Source organism: Monodelphis domestica, chromosome 4, assembly GCF_027887165.1.
Source record: "Monodelphis domestica isolate mMonDom1 chromosome 4, mMonDom1.pri, whole genome shotgun sequence".
Classification (NCBI taxonomy): Eukaryota; Metazoa; Chordata; class Mammalia; order Didelphimorphia; family Didelphidae; genus Monodelphis; species Monodelphis domestica.
In genome coordinates, this window is record NC_077230.1 from 13023294 (window position 1) to 13044891 (window position 21598).

General features: G+C 38.7%; 2 protein-coding genes across 11 annotated transcripts in view; one reads left to right on the forward strand and one right to left on the reverse strand.

Moving 5' to 3' along the window:
• The window catches only part of ITSN1 (intersectin 1), a 308496-nt gene extending 287287 nt beyond the window's left edge, over positions 1 to 21209 (reverse strand). For 2 of the 8 annotated variants that reach the window (XM_056826043.1, XM_056826051.1), the window contains exon 1: positions 20344 to 20482. The gene's annotated coding sequence lies outside the window, so the exon portion shown is untranslated. Of the gene's footprint in view, positions 1 to 6928; positions 7265 to 19848; positions 20121 to 20343; positions 20486 to 21003; positions 21139 to 21190 lie in introns of those variants that run through there. The other 6 variants (XM_056826047.1, XM_056826045.1, XM_056826042.1 and 3 more) reach the window with 6 other exon arrangements.
• CRYZL1 (crystallin zeta like 1) overlaps positions 21196 to 21598 on the forward strand; it is a 50811-nt gene continuing 50408 nt past the window's right edge. Inside the window, exon 1 of one of the 3 annotated variants that reach the window (XM_056826057.1) lies at positions 21196 to 21478. The gene's annotated coding sequence lies outside the window, so the exon portion shown is untranslated. The remainder of the gene's footprint in view (positions 21479 to 21598) is intronic. The other 2 variants (XM_007493262.3, XM_007493261.3) reach the window with 2 other exon arrangements.

The window sequence follows — 21598 nt, forward strand, 5'->3', positions numbered from 1 at the left end:
CCCCAAAGAGATAATAAGGAAAAACACATGTACAAGAATATTCGTAGCTGCACTCTTTGTGATGGCAAAAAAAAAAATTGGAAAATGAGGGGATGCCCTTCAATTGGGAAATGGATGAACAAATTGTGGTATCTGTTGGTGATGGAATACTATTGAGCTCAAAGGAATAATAAAGTGGAGGAATTCCATGGAGACTGGAACAACCTCCAGGAAGTGATGCAGAGTGAGAGGAGCAGAACCAGGAAAACATTGTACACAGAGGTACAATGTGGTACAATCAAATGTAATGGACTTCTCCATTGGTGGCAATGCAATGACCCTGAACAACCTGGAGGAATCTAGGAGAAAAACCACTATCCATATTCAGAGGAAACACTGTGGGAGTAAAAACACCAAGAAAAACAACTGCTTGAATACATTGAAGGGATGTGGTTGATGATGTAGACTCTAAATAAACATCCTAGTGCAAACAACAATATGGAAATAGGTTCTGATCAAGGATACAAGTAATACCCAATGAAATTGCACATTGGCTGTGGGAAGGGTGAGTGGAGGGGAGGGAGGGAAACAATGTGATTATTGTAACCAAGGAATAATGTTCTAAATTGACTAAATAAACTAATTAAAATGGGGGGGAAATAAATAAATAAATATCTAGTGAATAAACAAACAAAAAAAAGTGAAGCAAGGATGCCCATTTATCACCATTATTATTAAATATTGTATTAGAAATGCTAGCAATAGAAATTAAAGAATAAGAAATTGAGGGGATCAAAGTACACAGTGAGCAAACTAAACTATCACTCTTTACAGATGATATGATTTTATAAGGAGCTAAGTCAATTGTACAAAAAAACAAGCCATTCCCCAAATGACAAATGGTCAAAGGACATGAATAGGCAATTTTCAGATAAAGAGATAATGAAATCAAAACTATAAATAAGCACATGAAAAAGTTTTCTAAATCTCTCATAATTAAAGAAATGCAAATCAAAACAATACTAAGGTATCACCTCACACCTAGCAGACTGGCCAATATGACAGAAAAGGAAAATAATAAATGTTGGAGGGGATGTGGCAAAATCGGTACACTAATGCATTGCTGCTGGAATTCAAAATTAATCCAGCCATTCTGGAAGGCAATTTGGAATTGTGCCCAAAAGGCTTTAAAAGACTGTCTTCCCTTTGATCCAGCAATACTATTGCTGGGTTTGTACCCCAAAGAGATAATCGGGAAAAATATGTGTACAAAAATATTCATAGCTGCACTCTTGGTGGTGGCAAAAAATTGGAAAATGGGGGGGGGTATTCCTCGAGTGGGGAATGGCTGAATTGTGGTATATGATGGTGATGGAATACTGTTGTGTTGTAAGGATTGATGATCTGGAGTCTTTCCATATGAACTGGGAGAAGCTCAATAAACTGATGCAGAGTGAAATGAGCAGAACCAGAACAACATTGTACACAGAAAGTAAAACATTGTGAAAAAATCCAACATAATTGAACTTTGCAATTAGTAGCAATTCAACAAGCCAGGACACTCCTGAAGGACTTAGGTAAAAGAATGCTGTCCACATTGAGAGAAAGAATTATCGGAGCAAAAATACAAAAGCAAAACATATGACATCACTTATCACATGTATATGTGGGTCTGTGATTTGGGGTTTTAGGCCTTTTAAAAAATCGCTCTATAGCAAAAATGAATAATTTGAAAATAGGTATCAAGTGACAACATCTGTCCAACCCAATGGAATTGCTTGTTGGCTGGGGTTGGGGGGGGGGGGCAGGCAAGAGGGGAGGGAAAGAAAATGAATCATGTAAACATGAAAAAATATTTTAAAATAAATATTTTTAATCTATTGGTAGTTGTGTATTATATACATCAACTAGCAAATTGTGAAGAAGTTTTAGCTTTCATATCCAGTCTGTCTAGTCCATGAAAAAGAAACTAAGAATACAGTTGGCTCTGAATAGCAACTAAGGCAATTTTAGTGACAAGATTTTATCTTTCTTTTTCTTCTCCTGCTTTCTCACTCGTCCTATTCATTTTATTTTTCCTACTCTTTCTTCCTCTTCCACTGGCATTGCTTAATTCCAGTGATGACAAAGAAGGCTGTGGGACCTCTTTTTTTACCTCTGACGCCCAATGTTAATAAGAAAAGATATTAAAGATATACAGTCATCCCTCACTATGTTGCAATTTGCTTATCACAGCTTCACTGTATTGGGGTTTTTTAAAAATATATACCTAATTCTGTATTATGGAGTTTTTGCTATATCACAGGATTATGTGGATGAATACTGTACTGTACACAATGGAAATTGCAATACACACTACTGCTTGTGCAAGTTTGCCAATGTGAGATTGTATACAGCACACTATTAGGTGAAAGGCAACCAACCACAGCCCTGTGTTCTGTATCCTGGGCACTGATTGGCCAATGTGGGAAAATTTAATAAGAGTTTGAAAAAGGTTTATAGGAGAGTAGAGTTTATAAAGCCTTAAAATATAGATAATATAATAAATATAACACTGCTACTTTGTGGATTTTCACTTATCATGGGGGGGTCTTTAGAATGTAGCTCCCACAAAAGGTGGGGGATCATTGTAATGTGTAGTCCTGGACGATACTTAATACCCAGGTCTCATTTTCTTCGTATTTACATGTTGGTTAAGTTGTCAATCATTATTTTAAAAAATCAGAATTCATAATCCAACCATCTGGATGGCAATTTGGAACTATGCCCAAAGGGTGCTAAATGACTGCCTGCCTTTTGATCCAGCTATACCATTGCTAGATTTATACCCCAAAGAGATCATAGGGGAAAAAGACTTGTACAAATATATTTATAGTTGTGCTCTTTGTGGTGGCAAAAAATTGGAAAATGAGAGGATGCCCTTCAATTGGGGAATGGCTGAACAAATTGTGGTATATGTTGGTGATGGAATACTATTGTGCTTAAAGGAATAATAAAGTGGAGGAATTCCATGGGGACTGGAACAACCTCCAGGAAATGATGCAGAGTGAGAGGAGCAGAACCAGGAGAACATTGTACACAGAAACTGATACACTGTGGCACAATTGAATGTAATAGACTTCTCCATTAGTGGCAATGCAGTGATCCAGGACAGTTCTGAGGGATCTACGAGAAAGAACACTCTCCACATCCAGAAAAAGAACTGTGGGAGTAGAAACACAGAAGAAAAACAACTGTTTGATCCCATGGTTCAATGGGGATATGATCTAAAAGATCACCCTAGTACAAATATCAATAATATGGAAATAGGTCTTGATCAATGACACATGTAAAACCCAGTGGAATTGCACACCGGAGGGGGAGGGGGAGGAAGGGAGGGAAAGAACATGAAACAAGTAACCACGGAAAAATATTCTAAATTAATTAAATAAAAATTTTAGTTAAAAAAATTAGAATTCAAGGGAATAAAACTTCCTTTAAAAGATGATATTAAACTTCTCTTATAAGTTAGTCAAGATGGTTGCATGAATAGGAAGCAGACCACCCAAATGCCATATACTTATTTACTCCAGCAAAAATCTAAAATTTATAAACTCCTTTAGAGCAGGGACTATATTTTTCCTCCTTTTATATTCCCAATGATTAGCATAGTCCATGGAATATGGATTTGTACACACCAAGTAATGATCAAAAATCCAATAAGTAACTAAATTAAATGACTTCTTCTACCCCAGAATGGTACAAAAGATCAGCCTAAAGCCCTTAAGCAATAGTTAAAAAGGGACAGAGATCAGCCCTGGCAAAAAGCCCCAAGTCAGGAACCTAAGATGGAGAGATGAATAAATCAAAGAAAACCCTGAATAGTATTAAAAATTATTGGTGGCAGCTCAGTGGATTGAGAGCCAAGCCTAGAGACAGGCTCAAATCTGGCCTCAGACCCTTCCTAGCTATATGACCCTGGGCAAGTCACTTAACCCCTATTGCCTAACCCTTACTGCTCTTCAGCCTTAGAACCAATACAGAGTATTGTTTCTATGACAGAAGGTAAGAATTATTTTTAAAAAAATTTATTGCAAATCTGGAGATTCACTTTATGATCTCATTGACTCTCATGGATTCAACTATTTTCCCTCTGAAGATGATTCTCAGATGTATTTGCCTAGCCCCATGTGGGCAAAGCTAAGGCAAGCATGCCTGGAGGGGCTGGTCCCTTTCCCCTCTCCACATAAGACTGAGGACATTTCTCACATCACCCACCTCTCTGACCAGCGGCCCAATGGGAGTGTTTCCTCCATTCCCTGTCGGGGAGTGGGAGGGGAGGGGTGCCTCCTGTGCAGTATGAGGATTGCAGTTTGGGCACATGATCTCTAAAAGGCTTGCCATCACTGTCCTAACCTCTGTCTTGACCTCCATTCTCAAATCTTCAACTGCCTAGTGAACCTTTCAAACTTAGTTTTCTCAAAGACATCTTAAACTCAATATATCCAAAATTATATTCATTATCTTTCTCACTAAATACTCCCCACTCCTTAACACGTTACTATGGAGGATACCACCATCTTCCCAATCACCAGAGCTCACAATTTAGGGATCATCCTAAACTCCTTACTCTCTCTGACTCCCAAATCCAATCAGTTGCCAAGGCCCGTCATTTCAACCTTCAGGGTATCTTTATCTATGTTCCCTTTTCCCCTCTGGCACATGATATAGACCCTCATCACTTCATACTTACACTAGTGAAGTAGCCTGCTAGTTGGTCTCCCTATCTCAATTCTCTCTCCATTCCAGTATATCCTACATTCAGTTGTCAAAGTAAATCTTTATAAAGTTTCACTGCCCATGTCACCCTCATATTCAATGAACTACAATGGTTTCTTATCACATCCAAGATCAAATAACTAGTCCTCTATTTGGCTTTTAAAACTCTCCATAACTTGGCCCCTTTCCCCTAAGTCATTACTCCTTAACTGCTCCCCCCTCAAAGTATTCTGAGATACAGTGACACTGGCCTCTCCTTACCATTCTCCACATAAGATACTCCAAAACCTCCCAATTCCAAGCATTTTCACTTGTCCCATATGCTGGATTTCCTCCCTCCTCATCTATACCTCCAAGCTTCCCTGGCTTCCTATGAATCTTAGCGAAAATTCTACCATCTGCAAGAAGCCGTTCACTGTCACTGCTAGTGCCTTCGTTAATTATTTTCAAAACTGATCCTGCCTATATCTTGTTTGTACAGTTGCCTATATATCGTCTCCTCCATTAGACTCTGAGCTCCTTAAAGGGGGGGGGGGGGGGGGGCTTTTAACTTCCTTTGCATCCTCATTGCTTAGCACACAGTACCTGGCAGGCAGTAAGCACTTAATAGTTTTTAACTGACTATGATAGCAGCACTATAACTGCAAGCAGTGACTCAAAGAAAAATGAATTTCTCACAAGGACTACATTAATAAGTAGAAGAAATGAAACACGGGATACAAAATAAAAAGAAAGGTTCTGCAAGAAAGAATTAGAAGAATAATGTAAAAGAGAGTGGTAAATATTCCTACCCTGAAAACTCAAATAGACCAAAAAGAAATCAATGACTCCACTAATTACCTCCTGAAAGAAAAAGAAAAGAGTTCCAGGAATGTCCCAACCAAACTCAAGAGCTCTCATGTCAAAGAAAACACATTCCAAGAAACCAGAAAGAAGTAGTTTAGTATCGAGGTAGTATGCTTAGGATCAGATAGATACAGCAGCTATTGTTTGTTATAAACAAGATGCTGAAATGCAATATACCAAAAGGCAAAAGACTGACTTGCAACTGAGAAGTTACTCCGAAAGTTGGAAGTTTAAAGTTATTCTGAAAAACTAAATATGATAGTATGGAGAAAAGAATAAATCTTTATTGGAATATGAGACTTCTGCGGATTTTTGGTAAAAAGATCAGAGCTGAGTAAAAACTATGAAATACAAACAACAGAGACCAGAGAAATCTAGAAAGCTAAATTTATTTGGGCAATTAGAAGGGGTTGTATGATGAAACAATTGTAACATTTTAGTAAGGGTGAAAGAAAGAAGGGTACCTTCAGAACCGTAATATGTTCAAAGAGTACTGAATGAGTAAAATAAGAAAAAACTAACTATAAAAATAACTGGCATATTTATGGCTTAAGAAGAAATATCAGACAAATCTTCTTAGATAAGAATTCCTTTAATACCTACTCCCATTTCATATTAATTACAAACTATAAATCAGATAGATAACTAAATAGCATTTAGTAAAAGAGTTCCTCTGCACAGAGAACTACAATAGCAACACTGTTCATTAAGAGAAAAGTCAAACAATTTATGTCTTTTCTCAACCACAGATTCAAATAGAAATTCCTTGCCTTTCCCATATCAATGAAACTTCAATAGTCATTGCCAATGTTTCTCTGATCTTTTAGACAATGTTTCTCGAGGCAAAAGTTAATAGCTGTACTTGAATACCTAAAAATAAGTAATAATGGCTAATGGAGAAATATGCTTTGCATGATTTCATTTCTATAATGGGTATGGTATTTCTTGGTTTTTTAAATGGGAGGGAGAGGAGTGGAAATACCACACCAAATGGCAGACATACCAACCCTCATTCCTAACTACTACTGATTTATTTCTTTATTAATTCTCATCCTAGATTCTCAGGTTAATCAAAGGGTATATTCTCAAAATCCTCATAAATTAAGAGGAAGGGACAAACTTTCCAATTAATTGGATCTGAGGGCCTACTGCCATTTATAAAAACCACAGAAATCTCTTGTCATAGTTTCATCTTTTAGTATCAATCACTGGTATCAGAGGTTTAGATAAACATCCATGTTTCCTGAATATACAAATTTATTAACATTATTTCAAGTAATACAGAAATTTAAATATTTCAACAATGTATCAGTTGTGAGAAAATCCATAGTCAGTAACCACTAACCATCATCTGCAACTGTTGACTTCAAAACTATGGAAACACACTAGAACCATAATCAAACCATTCAGCCCTTTTCAGGATGGCAGTCAATGTTCCTTTATGTACTTCATCTACTCAAGAATTCTTTTCAGGCTATCTTCTGCACAGCAAGAGTCAAATCAGTTCTCTCTTCAGACTCTTTCTTTGATAGTTAATTCAGTCTCTCAGGAAAGAAGTTCTCTTAGTTCTTTCTAACTATCTCACGGTGTTTCTTCAAAATTCTCTCTAAGAAAGACAGTTTAACTGTAACTATCCAACATTCTATTTCTGCTCAAAAATGCAGTAGCAGTATAGTCTCTATGGGAGAGGCTATGGGTTACCTACGTATATACAGATCCAGACAGAATAAATATACAGTATAGTTGGGTATTATAAGAAAAGTCAAGAAGATGGCAAGTTTTGAAGGATCTGTGAGATGGTGATGAGAGTTCATTTAAGGTGTGGTGGGTGGGTGGTCAGTATAAAGGCTTCATGCCAAAGATAGATTTTCATGTATAAGAGAAAAGTGCAGTTTGACTGGTCTAGAAAGTGAAGAGAATTAAAAAAAAAAAGGGGGGGGGGCGAGGAAAGAAGAAAGGAAACCCACCACCTTCCATAGTCAGTCCATTCCATTTTCAGACAGCTTGAATTATCAGGAAGACTTTCCTAATATGTGACCTAAATTTAACACTTTACAACTTCCACCAATTGGACCTGGTTCTGCCATATAGGAGTACAAATAAGTCTAAGCTGTTTTCCACATGACAGCTCTCCAAATACTTGAAGATGGCTATCATGTTCTCCCCAAGTCTTCCTAAGTCTTAATATCCTTTGCATGAGATCTAGTTTATCAATGATCTTCTGTATTTTGGATCCCAGAGTTAAATATGATATTCCATATGAGATCTAATTAGGGTAAACTATGGTGGGATTATCCCGTCCTTATTCCTAGCTATCCTCTTTAGGGAGCTGAAATCACAGTAATCATAGACTCATAGATTTAGAACAGAAAGGGAATTTTGAGGCTATCAAAATCTACCCACCCCCCCACCCAGGGTCACAACTAGTGATTGTCTAAGGCCAAACTGAATGGAGGTCTTTCTGACTTTAGATCCAGTGATCTACCCACTTCACCACAACTTCCCTTTGCTCTTTTTGAAAATTCTCAGCTGTGGAATGCCTACCCTAAGGCTGAGCTATCTTGATTAAAGAGTATGTACACGCTCCCATAGCTAAATACGCCTAACTCACCCCAAAGCAAATAATGTTCGGCCATGTAAATGAGCAAATCTTGCTATTTATTCTGCAACTACCACCTGGAACAATGCCTTTCAAGCTAGACCTTCTGGTTTCCTAGAGCTGTTAATCCATTCAGGTGTGGAAACTTCCACCCTGGCGCATATCTATCTCCAGTGACAAATGAGAACAAACTTACCTGGCCCACTAGATCTAGCAAGTCAGATTAGACCACCTGGTTACCCACCAGGAACATCTTGCTATTTTCTTTAATGGTATAGGCATAACACGTCAAATTTTCCACCTTTCTAGTTATATGCAGAATAATTACTCAATACTACCAGCACTTCTGGAAAGGGTATATCAAGCCATCATCCTAAATCATTCACTATCCCTATGACTCCAAACTAAAATTTGTTTTCCTGGCCTCCACTCCCTCATAAATGTGGTATCTTCCTATTGGAATATAATATCCTATTATAAATTACCTAAGGTCAGAGATTCTCATTTATTCAACTATATACTAGGGCTTAATTAGCAAAGTACCTAGCTCAAACTAAGAACTTAAATGTTCATTTTATTCATTCGTTCATTAGGTTTTTTTTTGAGGTGCCATAATATGCTGATGACTATTTCTAGTCCACAAAAACCTCAAGAACTTTTACAGAAAATTGTAGTCAAAGCAGATCTCTTCCATCTTGTCCTTCTTAGAAGTTTAGTTTCATTTTTTTAAACATAAGACTCTACATTTATGCCAATGAATTTCCACTTATTAGATTGAGCCCAGTATTCTGGCATGTCAGGATCTTTTTTTGGATCCTGACTATATATCAGCCAGTGTGTCAGCTGTCTCTCCAGGCTTTGTGTCATCTGCAAATCTGATGAGCATGTCATCTACGTCTTCAGGTCAATAAGAAAAATGCAAACAGCTACAGGTCAAACACAGGTCCCTAGGAGTACTCCACTAGAAGCCTCCTGTCACAATGGCAGTAAACTATTCGCAGCTCTTCTTTGAGTCTAGCCATCCCACTGTTCTGAATCCATCCAACTGAATGAACACACAGACATCTCCCCATCTTCTCCACAGGAATAGTTAGGATGAATTTTATCACAATCATATATAAGCTATAGCATTAAGTGTGTCTACTATCTTATGTTTATATAAACACACAGCATATATCATGCATCCACACATGTAAACATATATGTGTACATGTGTGTGTCATATAGATATGAGGAGGATTTCAGATGAGAAAACTACCAATACCCTCTCTGCAATTTATATCTTCGAGTTGCCTCTATCGCGACTTGTCCTGGGTCATAAAGGTGTGTATCATTACGTATCAATCTGAACCTGAACCCAGTTCTTCTGACTTTGAAGTCCATTCACTAGCTGCCCCTCCACATAGACACACATACAACATTTAAAAAAACAGATTTCTGACTTCTAGCAAACTCTTCATGAATAAATAAAAACTAAAACAAAAAAACAATTTCCTCTACTAATGGAAGTTGACTCCTTCTCTGTAATATATATGAGTTGCCTTGGGCATCGGAGAGGTTTTTGCCCAACTTTATAAAGTCCGTTTTGCATTAGAGGCAGAACTTTATACAATAAGGTCTGCTGCCCTTGAAAAAATATACATGTATACTTGTGTACATGTGCTCCGTGACATGTAATGTATGTATATACAAAGAGATGTATTGTTTGGACATGTACGTCTTCTTAGTTGGATTTGTATGTATAATTCAATACATAGTCATTACTAATATCTATTTATTACCTACTATCTTTAAAACAGTGCTGGGCACAAAGATGATATTATAAAAATTATTTAGTCACCGAAGGGTGAAGAATATTTTTTCAACAATATTTTTAAGTAAATTGGGAATTGTTTTGTGGGAAAATTTCTTTTTATGGAATGACTTCAATTTTAATAACATGCACAAGCAGGATTTTGCTGCAGGTAATCTAGAATTTATGACTGCTGGGGGTAGAAATTTAAGTTTCAAGGCTTGAAGCTAAGTTTTTCTAAGGGAACTTTCCTTCGGTCGGCCTCCAAAAATTTCTGCCATGCATCCTGGCAGGCCGCCTCCATTCTGAAATAATGATTCCTATATTACACAAAGAATAACATAATGGATTCCACAAACCACATGGAAATACTTCTCACTATTTTTAGATATTCAGTAAACATTTAATTTTCAGAATATCAACATCAAGAAACATTAAGTGCTAAATCAGTGCTAAGCTAAGCTAAGTAGCAGATACTTAACAAATGCTGACTGACTGATTGACTGATTTACAAAAAGAGGCTGAGTTTATAACCTAGTTAAGAGAAAACAAACAAATTCACATAAATACATATGTATGTATACAGCTGGGTGTGTCAGTGGATTGAGAGCCAGGCCTAGAGGTCCCAGGTTCAAATTTGACCTCAGACACTTGCTAGCTGTGTGACCCTGGGCAAGTAATTTAACCCCCATTGCCTAGCCTTTACCACTCCTCTACCTTAGAACCAACACATAAAAAGAGATGAACAGGAAGACTACAAGGTCTGACAGGCCAAATGCCAAGTCAAAGATCCCAGGAACAGAAGTTACAACAAGGGGAATAAGGGAAGTCCAGGTAGAGAAGTGGAGAAAGTAAAAGTGGAGAAAGAGAAGAGAGATGTAGACAAGTCCATATATTTTACCCCTTTCAGATAACTAACACGTTTCAAGAAGCCTTAGAAAGTAGGTTAAATATATTCACATTTCTACAACCTCCCATTCACAAGATTTAAGAACCTCTGTAAACAATGAAAGAAACCAGAATCAGTTTTTTAGGAATTCAAATTGTTAATAAAAAAAATAAAATCTAGCTATTTTAGAAAAGAATGATTTTAAGCAAAGTTACATAAGAAAATTTAGTGTTAAGTGCCAGGAAAAATGGAAATTGTTACATATTTGTGAATAGCAAAAAACATTTCAAAGAATGACAAGCACATTTATGGAAACAAATTTGCTACTATTAGTTAATACTCTATTGCACAATACAAAGTATCCAGTCAAGTCTTCCCGATCCTTTAAAAACTCTTGCCACAGGGGGCAGCTGGGTGTGTCAGTGGATTGAGAGATGAGAGGTCCTAGGTTCAAATTTGACCTCAGACACTTCCTAGCTGTGTGACCCTGGGCAAGTAATTTAACCCCCATTGCCTAGCCTTTACCACTCCTCTACCTTAGAACCAACACACAGTATTGTAACACACAATATTCTAAGGTAGAAAGTAAGGGCTAAAAAAAAACAAAAAAAAAACTACTGCTAGATCCCACCATCCCAGGCTGATACCATTCTACAGCTCTTTTCTGCTTTTCGGCTCAACTTCTCAGAAAAGTCATCTACTTTTTATCCAATTGGTCTCTACTTGTTCTCTTCTAAATTCTCTACAATCTGACTTCTGGTATAATTCAATTGAAGCCTCTCTCTCCAAAGTGATTAATAATCACTTGATTGCCACAGCTGAATTGCCTTTTCTCAAACCTCATGTAGCATGTGCTACTACAACCAGTCATTCTAAATATCCTGTCTGAGTTTTTGTCACCACTTTCTCTTGGTTCTTCTTGTCTGAACAGTTCCTCTGTGTCTCCTTTGGTGTATCATCACCCATGTGTGAACTTTAAAAATTATGCCACCCTACTTAGATGTACTTTAGGGGAAGATAAAGTTGTAATCTCCGGATTGAACAGTGAAGGTACTTAGTTCTCACCTTATAGTGAAGCTAGAACTTTAAGCTAAGTCTATTTTTAGATCTAATACAAAAAGGTGTTAAGTAACTATAAAGGTTAAATTAATCACAAAAAGGTCAAGTAACTCACAAAAGGTGAACTTAACAAAGAAGTGTTAAGTAACTCTAAAGATATAATCTAATCAAAAGAAGATGAGAACTAAAAATATGGGCAGTCCTGGATAAAAGCCTTTGATGTGATTGGTAGACGTGAAAATTTAGAGGAGACACAAGGATGAAAGGTCTATATATTTGAGATTTTTCGTCACTCAAGAGGTCTCTCTCTCTTTCCCTGATTGGCAGTAGAGCTGAGTGCTGAGCCTTTTGGCATCTTGGCGTGGCTATTATCTGGTTCAGTGATGAGCTTCTGGCTGAAATTTCCTCCTTTACTTTCCAACTTTTTCCTCTCAGAAGCCTCTAATCTTCTTCAGAGACCTAGAGGAGGGGAGTTTAAAACTCCCCCTGGCATAGGTCAGGTAGGAGAAATCCTATATCTTCTTCCCTCCTTCTCCTCAAATTCCTTCCCTCTATATAAATTAAATTACCACAAATTTCCAGACTGACTTGGGTATTTTGTCGACCATTTAAATCTAGATTTAAAGTCACAACCCTAAAATTATCTGACATGTGTAACTGTCAAGTGTATTCCACGAACTGTCCCAAAACTGTCTTTCTCTTCTCTCTGTTCTATTTTACTTAGTCATTTCATTCACTCACATAGCTTCAATTATCATCTTTATGCATGTTTACTCCCAAATCTGTAAATCCAGACCTCTAGAGTCTCTGTCTCTCTCCAGAGCTCCGGTCCTTCTTCACAGTCTACTAGATATTTTGATCTGGTTACCTCTTAGGCACCTCAAACTCAAACTCATCTTTCCCCCTAAAAACTACTCCTTTTGAACACTACCCAGCACACCACTAAGATTCCAGTAACCAAGGCTCACAATCTCAATGCCAACCTTACCTTCTCTTTCTCCTTCCCTCCACATATCCAATCAGTTGCCATATTTTGTTATGTCTATCTCTATAGTATCTCTCAGTTGTATCATCTTCTCTCCATTCACTTAGCCACAATCCCAGTTCTCTTTCCTGTATTACTCCAATTGCCTACATATACTCCCTACCTCAAGTCTCTCACCAACTCCAATTTATCCTCCATATGGCTACCAAAGGTCATTTTCCTAAAGCACAGGTCTGATCATGTTATCTTCCTAATAAACTGTATTACCTACCTATTATCTCTAAACTCAAATATAAACTCTTAACACCTTCCTGCCTTTCTACCCCCTTTACACATAATTCTCTTCTACAGTCATCATGACCTACTTGCTGTTCTTCAAACAAGACACTCCATCTTCATGTCTTTGCATTTGGATATCCCCTGTGCCTAGGATGTTCTCCCTCACTCTCTGGACTTGTCTCTTACAATCCCTAGTTTCCTTCAAGACCAATTTCAAATTTTATCTTTTGCAGCAAGGTTTCTCTTAAAAGGTATTTGTTATTGGGGCAGCTGGGTGACTCAGTGGATAAAGGGACAGCCCTGGAGGTAGGAGGTTCTGAGTTCAAATCCAATTACAAACATTTCCAAGCTGTGACCCTGGGCAAGTCATTTAACCCCTATTGCCTAGCTCTCACCACTCTTCCACCTTAGAACCTTTATTTAGTATCAATTCTAACATAGAAGGAAAGGATATTTTTAAATGTATTTGTTATTATTTGTATCTGCTAAATATCTATTCCTATAAATGTTGTCTCCCCTTTAGAATGAAGATTCTTGAAGAAATGAATTACTTTGCACTTTTTCTTCATTTCCCCAGCACTTAGTATAGGGCCTGACACATATTCAGTTCTTAATAAGCTTTCTGATGGATTGATCAATTCACAAGCCTTGAATATTCTGAATATTTGTGAATTTCCTCTCCTAACCTATCAGGATAAGTTTTTGAAGGTACTATATATCCCAATAGTTCTCAAAAAGATTAATTAAAAGTAATGAATATATGTTCCCACAAGTATTTATCAACTTAGAGATAAATCCTTCCAGAGACATCCACAAAAAGTGGTGCTTTGGAGTAAAATGGGAGGAGCTATGAGAGTTTCATTGTCACTGTATATCCTACATATTATGAAACCATTCATAGAATTTCAGTGTCTCTCACATCTTAATCAAGTAGCTTAAAGCCTGCTCATCTTGGGCTTACTGTTTCCTTATGTATGATCAATGAAAAATAACTTCAGTATAATCCAGAAGTGGATATATTTCATACGAAAGCCTGTCCCATACACAGATACACACACAAAACAAAAAGCCTTTTAAGCAAAATAAAAGAAGCAGAAAACGAGGTATGGGAAGACTTTTAACCCTTTTCCTTTCATATTGATAAGCATGTCAGAAAAAGATAAAAACAATTTGAGCTTCAGCAGGAAATTGGTCTAGAATAAAGATAGTCTAACAAAATACTTCAAGATTTAAGAGCACCAACTTCCAAATTCAAAAGACCTAATCACAGCTCCAAGACCTTCCATTAGAAGCTGTTAACACTTGAATAAGTAAAGTCTTATCTCTGTGCCTTACTTTCTTCTTCTTCTCAACAAATTTAAGAAAAATCACCTTCTCCTAGATGAGTACATGCTCTCCATTTCCTTAGATATATTTTGTAAAAAAGAAAAGGGACACACAAAGAATAGGAACAGTTCTCAAAAGACCTACAAACTCTTAACAATTTTATAGATTCAAATCATTAACAATAAAAATGCAAATCAAAATAACTGAGGTTTTAACCTCATACCCAACAAACTGGCAAAGATGGAAATAGTCAATGGCAGAGGGGCTGTGAAAGACAAGCATACTAATTTGGTAGTGGAGCTATGACCTGGTCCAACTTCTAAAGAACAATTTGTATTTATGAAAAAATCTGTAATCATGTTACAAGTAATTACAAATGCAATTTGTAATTATTCAAAAAGACAGAAATGTGCCATGTATGCCAAAATATTCACTGAAGTGCTTTTTTTATGTTAACAAAGAATGAAAAACTAAGTAGTCACTCACTAATTGGGCAATGGCCAAACAAACTGGATACATGAATGCGATGGCTATGGTAAGAAAAAAACGAATATAAAGAATTCAGAAAAGCATGGCCAAACATATAAAGTGATACAGAGTGAAGTAAACAGAACTGGTAAGATGGCATATGCAATGGAAATGGAAAAGATATAAATAAAGCAAAACTGAACATCATATTATTATACTATCCATGTAATAAAATGATATCCACGGATATGAGTTGGAAAAAAGTACTTATCAAATTAAAAACAACTCTGAGGTTCTCATTCACAGTCTTCAAATTGGCAAAGATGGTTAAAAAAAGAAAATTCTGGAGGAAATATGGGAAGACGAGCATACGAAAGCATTGATGCCAGACCTATAAACTAGTCCTAACATTCTGGAAAGTTATTTGGAAATAAATTCCAAAAGTCACTATATTATGCGTAACCTTTGAAATAGCAATATCGACTTTTAGGTAGATACCCCAAGAGTTCAAAGACAGAAGGAAAGAACCTATATAGGCAAAAACATTTCTATTAGTGCTTTTTGTCATAGCAAAAAACTGGAAAGCAGCTGATGTTTATCATCTGAAGAATAGCTGAATGCTGATCAATGTGATGACCAATCATGTCTTAAAATTCTTATGATAACAACATTTTTACTATATTCTGATAAAGATGATGTATAAAGTGCTGGATGAGACATCGTGTTCATGTATTCTACTTAACTACACTAATCTGTGACAAGAAAGAACTTCTTTTTGGAGGTGGGAGGAATTATTGGGGAAAGTAATTGGGTAGTGATAGTGATATAAGAAAGCATCAATAACCAAAAAAAAAAAAACAGAAGAGAATAGAAGGAAGCTCAGAAATGGTGACAAATAGGACAATTTAGTTACTATTATGTTAAGTGGAATATCACCTTTAAAATGTAATGGAAGGTAATAGATTTCATATACAATCCTCTTTTTCTGTTCGTTGTATACTGAAATGATCATGTTAAAAGTTCATAATAAAAAAGAAAATTTACCTTCCAACCTTCTTTGCATAGTCTGGCAATCAAGTGATAGAATATTGTATATCCTTTCAGATATGGTTTACATATTGGTTTTGCTGAACTGATTTTTTTCCTCTTTTTTTTATTTTTGCTATAAAAACAGGTTTGTAAGATAGGACAATTGAAAGAAAATTATCAGAAATGATGATGATATAAAATAAGTTATCTAGAAAAAAGAGGTCTATTTATAATAAATTCAAGATTTTATATTATCATCATTGCTTTCCTCATCATCTTCTTTTGCTTCAAAGGATCAGTGATCATCAAGCCATGTGATTTACTCTTTTGATGTGCACAAATCACAATCTTTCAAACTGCCTGATCCCAAGATTTTTGCCTATGTTTTTCAATAGATTCTCCATAAAGGATATACCCAATGGGCTTGGAGGGTTTCTTGATATGTTGGTGAATTGTTTCATAAAATATTTCATCAAAAAGACAGGAAGAAAAATGAGGGGGAAAGTAGGTAATTATAGACAATAACTTAAAAAAGGAATCAAGAGGACATCTCTAGCCATCTTCATGCCTATTTTCTCATCTTTATAAAATCTTTATAATGATGACATATACATGCATCTACAACAACCTTGATGAAAACAAAGGAAAATGGATTTTCACAAAGTTTGTTTAGGAGGACATCATCTTCACAATCATTCAATTCTCTCCATACAAGTTACACAGAATATAAGGTCTTACAGTGTTTACTGTTAGATGGAAACCCAAAAGCATTTAATTTGGTAGGGCAAAATAAAACCTGGAAGGCTCTCTTCTAAAAAGAAGTCATACAAGATTCCATGATAATGTAACCACAGAAAATACTGTTCAACAACCCTCTCATTGTTAAGGTCAAAAGAAGTTTAAAACAGAGATGTTCGGATCCTCAATCAATCATAGTGCCTACTATGTGCCAGGTCCTGGGCTAGGAAATGAGTTGCAAAGACAAAAGTAAAGCAATCCCTGCCTTACAGTAATTTATAATCTATCAAGGAGAGACAACACATAGAGGAATAGGAATATATGTTTTTGGAAAAGGCATTAACAACCAGAGGATGGAAAGGAGAAAAAAGGATTCATGTAAAAAATGGCCCCTAAAAAGACCTTTGAAGGAAGTGAGGGGATTCTAAGAGGCAAAAGTAAGGAAGAACCAATACAAAGGCCCAGGGGGTCAGAAGATGGAGTGTCCTGTATGAGAAAGATTGAGAGGGCCGGTTTGTCTGAACTATATAGTGTGCATAAAGAGGAATAAAGTGTAAGAAGTCTGCAAAGGTATGATGGGGCCACCTTATAAAGAGCTTTAAATGCCAAACAGAGGAGTTTTTACTTAGCCCAAGATGTAACAGGGAGTCTATTGGAGTTTATTTATTGAGTACAGAAGAGGCATGATCAGACCTGTACTTTAGGAACATCAATTTAACAGCTACTTGAAGGATAGAGTAAAAGAAATTAGAGGAGACCAGGCAGAAGACTATTGCTAAAATCTCCTTGAGAAGTAATGAGGACCTAGACTAGGGTGACAGTCACCTGAGTAAAGAAAAGCAAACAGATGGAAGAGATGTTGTGGAGGCAGAATGGACAAGATTTGGCAAGATATGGAAAGCAAAGGGTTGCAGTTACAAAGTTAAATAGAAAACAGAAGGATGTTAGTGCCATGAAGAGATAAGGGACTTAGAAAGTTTGCAGGTGGAAAGCTAATGAGCTTTGTTTTGGATATGCTATGCACCTATGCAACATTCAAAATAGTCAAGTTGTTTCATGGTGTCTGCCTGGGACTAAGGAGAGTAACTAGATACATATATCTGAGAATTATAGAAAGGATAGTTAAATTCATGTGAGCTTAAAAGAGATCACCAAGACAGCAAAGTTAGAATTGCAGAATAAAAGCATTTAAGCGCTGAAGACCCCTCCATGACCATCTAACCATAATCAAAAGAATCCTCACTAAAACATTCAACAAGTGGTCATCCTTTAAGCCCCTTCTTAAAGACCTTCAAGGAAGGGGAAATTATTGGCTTTCTAGGTAGCCCCTTCCATTTGGGGACATCTCTAATTGTGGAAAAATTCTTCACATCTCCAGCCCAAATCTGCCTCTTTACAACCTCTCATTACTCCTAGCTCTTCCTCTGGGGCCAAATAGAATACATGACTGCCCCTCAAATTCTTGAACATATGCCTTCTTGAGTCTTCTTCAGGCAAAACGTGTCCAATTCTTTCAACTGATGCTCATTGATCATGAACTGACAAGTTCCTTCACCATCCTGGTTGCCTTCTTCTGCTTACCCTCTGGTTTACAATGCCCTTTTTCACCCATAGTGCCCAAAACTGAACTCAATATTCCAGATGAAGTGTGGCAAGAACAGAGCACATTGGGATTTATCAGAATGTATGTCTGCAATACTCACAGCTGATAAAACAAGGAGTTGAGCCCAGAAATTAATATGAAGAAGAGAGAGGTAGGTTGGATTACATTTGAGTAACTGCCTATAGGAAAAATTCCAAAAGGCTCTGCAACACAAAAATTCTTCTTTAATACCCTCTCTCATGATTCTAAATAGTTTCAAATCTTGAAACACCACAACCTCTGAAAAAGTCAAAGTTGTGAGCAATGCACAAGTAGGCATCAACCTATTCCCAACAATGAACTATAGGGCAAGAAATGTATGAAGGCAAGAGAATATCATTCAAAAAAAGTTCTACTTAAAAAAAATGTAGTCAATCAGACAAAACACTTTTTTAAAAGAACAAGTTTAGAAATTCTACATGTTATATTCCAATTTCTTTTCTTTGGCAGAAAGGAACAGACTGATGCCACCACTAAGTAGTAGATACCAAATGAAGTTTTCCTATTTTAACATTATGTCCAAGATGTCCTTCGAAAAAAGTCTGCCACAGCCCAAAACATTTGAATACAAAAGCTATCAGGACTAATCTGTTTCCTAAAAAGCAAACATGCATTTCCTTTAAAATAAAATTTTTAAAAAGAGTTGAATCAGAACAAAAGATGACCGCAGGAAACAATCTATAAAGTTGTCTCCTAATCCAAAAGCAAACTGTACTAAATGAACAGGATGATGCTCCCACATTGGTTTCCTTTTCCTGACGGTTCCAACTACATTTCCTTGTTTAATTGATCGTGTCCTTCTCTAGGTAGGGGACATAGCAATTGTTCGTTCAGTTCTCATCATAAAACTATGCATGTGGAAAGGGAAAAACAGAACAGACAGGGAAACCAACAAAACACATACAGACGCACGCACAAGTGGGGATGACCTTTTCCATCCAGGAGACACAGAAATTATTCTTTCAGTTCACAACATAAAACTGCATGGAGAAGGAAAGGAGGGAAATTAGGAAAGGAAAAGCAGCCGAGAAGAGGAACTAAACGCATACATGCCTCTGGTGGTTAAATACCAAGAGGGAGGGAGACCACAGCAAGATGCTGTACATTAAAACAGGATTAATGTCCTTCAGTGACACTGGTTTTTGCGAAACCAAGATAACGATGAACCAGGGAGAAAAGACTGAAAACCCCATGTCAGTGAACAGTACTAGCTTTGCCAAGAAAGCTGGGGAGGTTATGGCTTGGATTATCAAATCCAACCACGACTAGGGGAGGGATGGGGGGAAGGGGAAGGCTTGTCCGGGAAGGATCCATCCCCCTCCCCCCCCCCAAAAAAAACGCAGGGGGGCGGGGTGGGAAAGAAGGAAAATAAGGGAAGAGTGCTGCTCTTTTCCCAGCCAGGTGTAGAGGCCCGATCAACCTGAAGCTGATCCCCAATCAACAAACAAATCACCCTCACCCGGGACTCCCAACTACAAATCACCGCCAAGGTTTCCTCCTTCCAGTCCTTCGTTCCCCCCTGGGGCCCCGAGCACCCGGAGCCCACCCCTCAGCCCGGCCCTTCCCTCTTCGTCGGCCAAGGAGGACTAGGGAGAAGGGCAGGGCGCGGGGGAGCCCGGGCTCGGGGGTGAGCAGAGACGCAAGGGGCCCAGGACGGCCAGAGGGGTCGCGGAGAGCGATCTGCGAGCCCCGCGGGGGAGGTTGCCCAAGTCTACACCCAGGCGGCCATGGCTCCCGGACCCCCAGACCTAGCCCCGTCATCTCCCAAGGAGATTCCTCCCCACACACGAGCGAACACACGCACACACACTGGCCCCCAAACATACACGCATGCACACACACTCACGCACACATACACACACCCGCCGCCTCCCCAGCTCCGCGATCCCATCTTTTCTCTGCTCCTGCCCCCTCCCCCACGGCCTTTGCCCACCGCCTTTCGCCTTTCCCCCACCTCATCTCCGGGCGGGATCTGCGCGGTCCCGGGGAGAAATCAGTGCAGGGCACACGCCCCGGGGACAGAGGAAGACGCCGCCGCCGCCGCCGCTGCCGCCGCACCGCACACCATCCCCTCCAGTCCCAGAGCTCTCTCGGGATTCTCCCTTCCGAGCCGCCGTACTATGGAGCAACCAACTCTATGTATCTGTGTATCTATCTGTCCTATCTATTTATCATCTATCTTTCACCCTCCCCTTCAATCCCGCACGTTCCCCGCTTCTAAGCCTCGGTCTCTTTCTCTAACCCCCACTCTACCCCCAAGTCCCGCTTGCACTCTCTACCTAGCTCCCCGCCCACAGATGTGGGGGGAAGGGAAGCAACCTCTCAATCCCGAGACTGTGGCCCCTCCCACCTCCCGGGAAGGAGGACTTGGCTAGTGGGGAAGGCAGAGAGGTGGGGGGTGAGAGGGACGGACGATTCTAGCAGGTCCCGCCTACCCTGGGAAAGGAGGAGGGAAATAATGACATCCAAATGGGCCAATTGAAGCTTGGATTTAGAAGTTGAGGGGGATCCGCGGCAAGATGGGGGGGCTGGGGGGGCTGGTGTTAGGAACTGGGTGTTCTGACATTTGGTTGGGCCTTTCGGTGTAATCATTGCACAGTCTTGACTTTATCACCTTATGCGATGCTGTCACGTGCTACGTGGTTCTAGATTAGAGTCTCTCACTATCCTCTGTCTCGCTAGCAATTCAACATTTTTTAGCTGGAAGGGACAGCGTAACTGCCACCGCTTTTAGGCAAAAAGGGCCCAGGGGCTCAGGGGAGGGGAGAGGGATAAGGAAGGGCGTCTCCTTGACGACTTACTCAATTTGCATGAAACGATTGCCTAAACCATGAGACCACAATGCCCAGCATGCTTTCGTGAGCAAAGCCCATACTCTCCCTTGCCGTAATTCCCGGTAATGCATGCTGGGAGATGTAGTCTCTTTTTAGTTACTATGGCGCTTTTCTTCCCACGCTACAAGCTGTAGCTGATAGACAGAGAGCATAGGGCCAATGGGAACGAAGCAATGCGTCTAGGGGCGGGCTTTAAGAGGAGAGAACCCGGGACTGAAGAGGAGTAGGGGTGTGTGGGTTCCCGATTCTACGCAGGTAGGTATCTTTAGGGACCTTACGGTCTTCTTTTTTTCTCTTGTGAGAAGGGTGTGGGTTATCTGGTCTTGGATGCAACATGGAGACCTGTGGGGGAGGCAGGACAGCGGTGACGGCTGC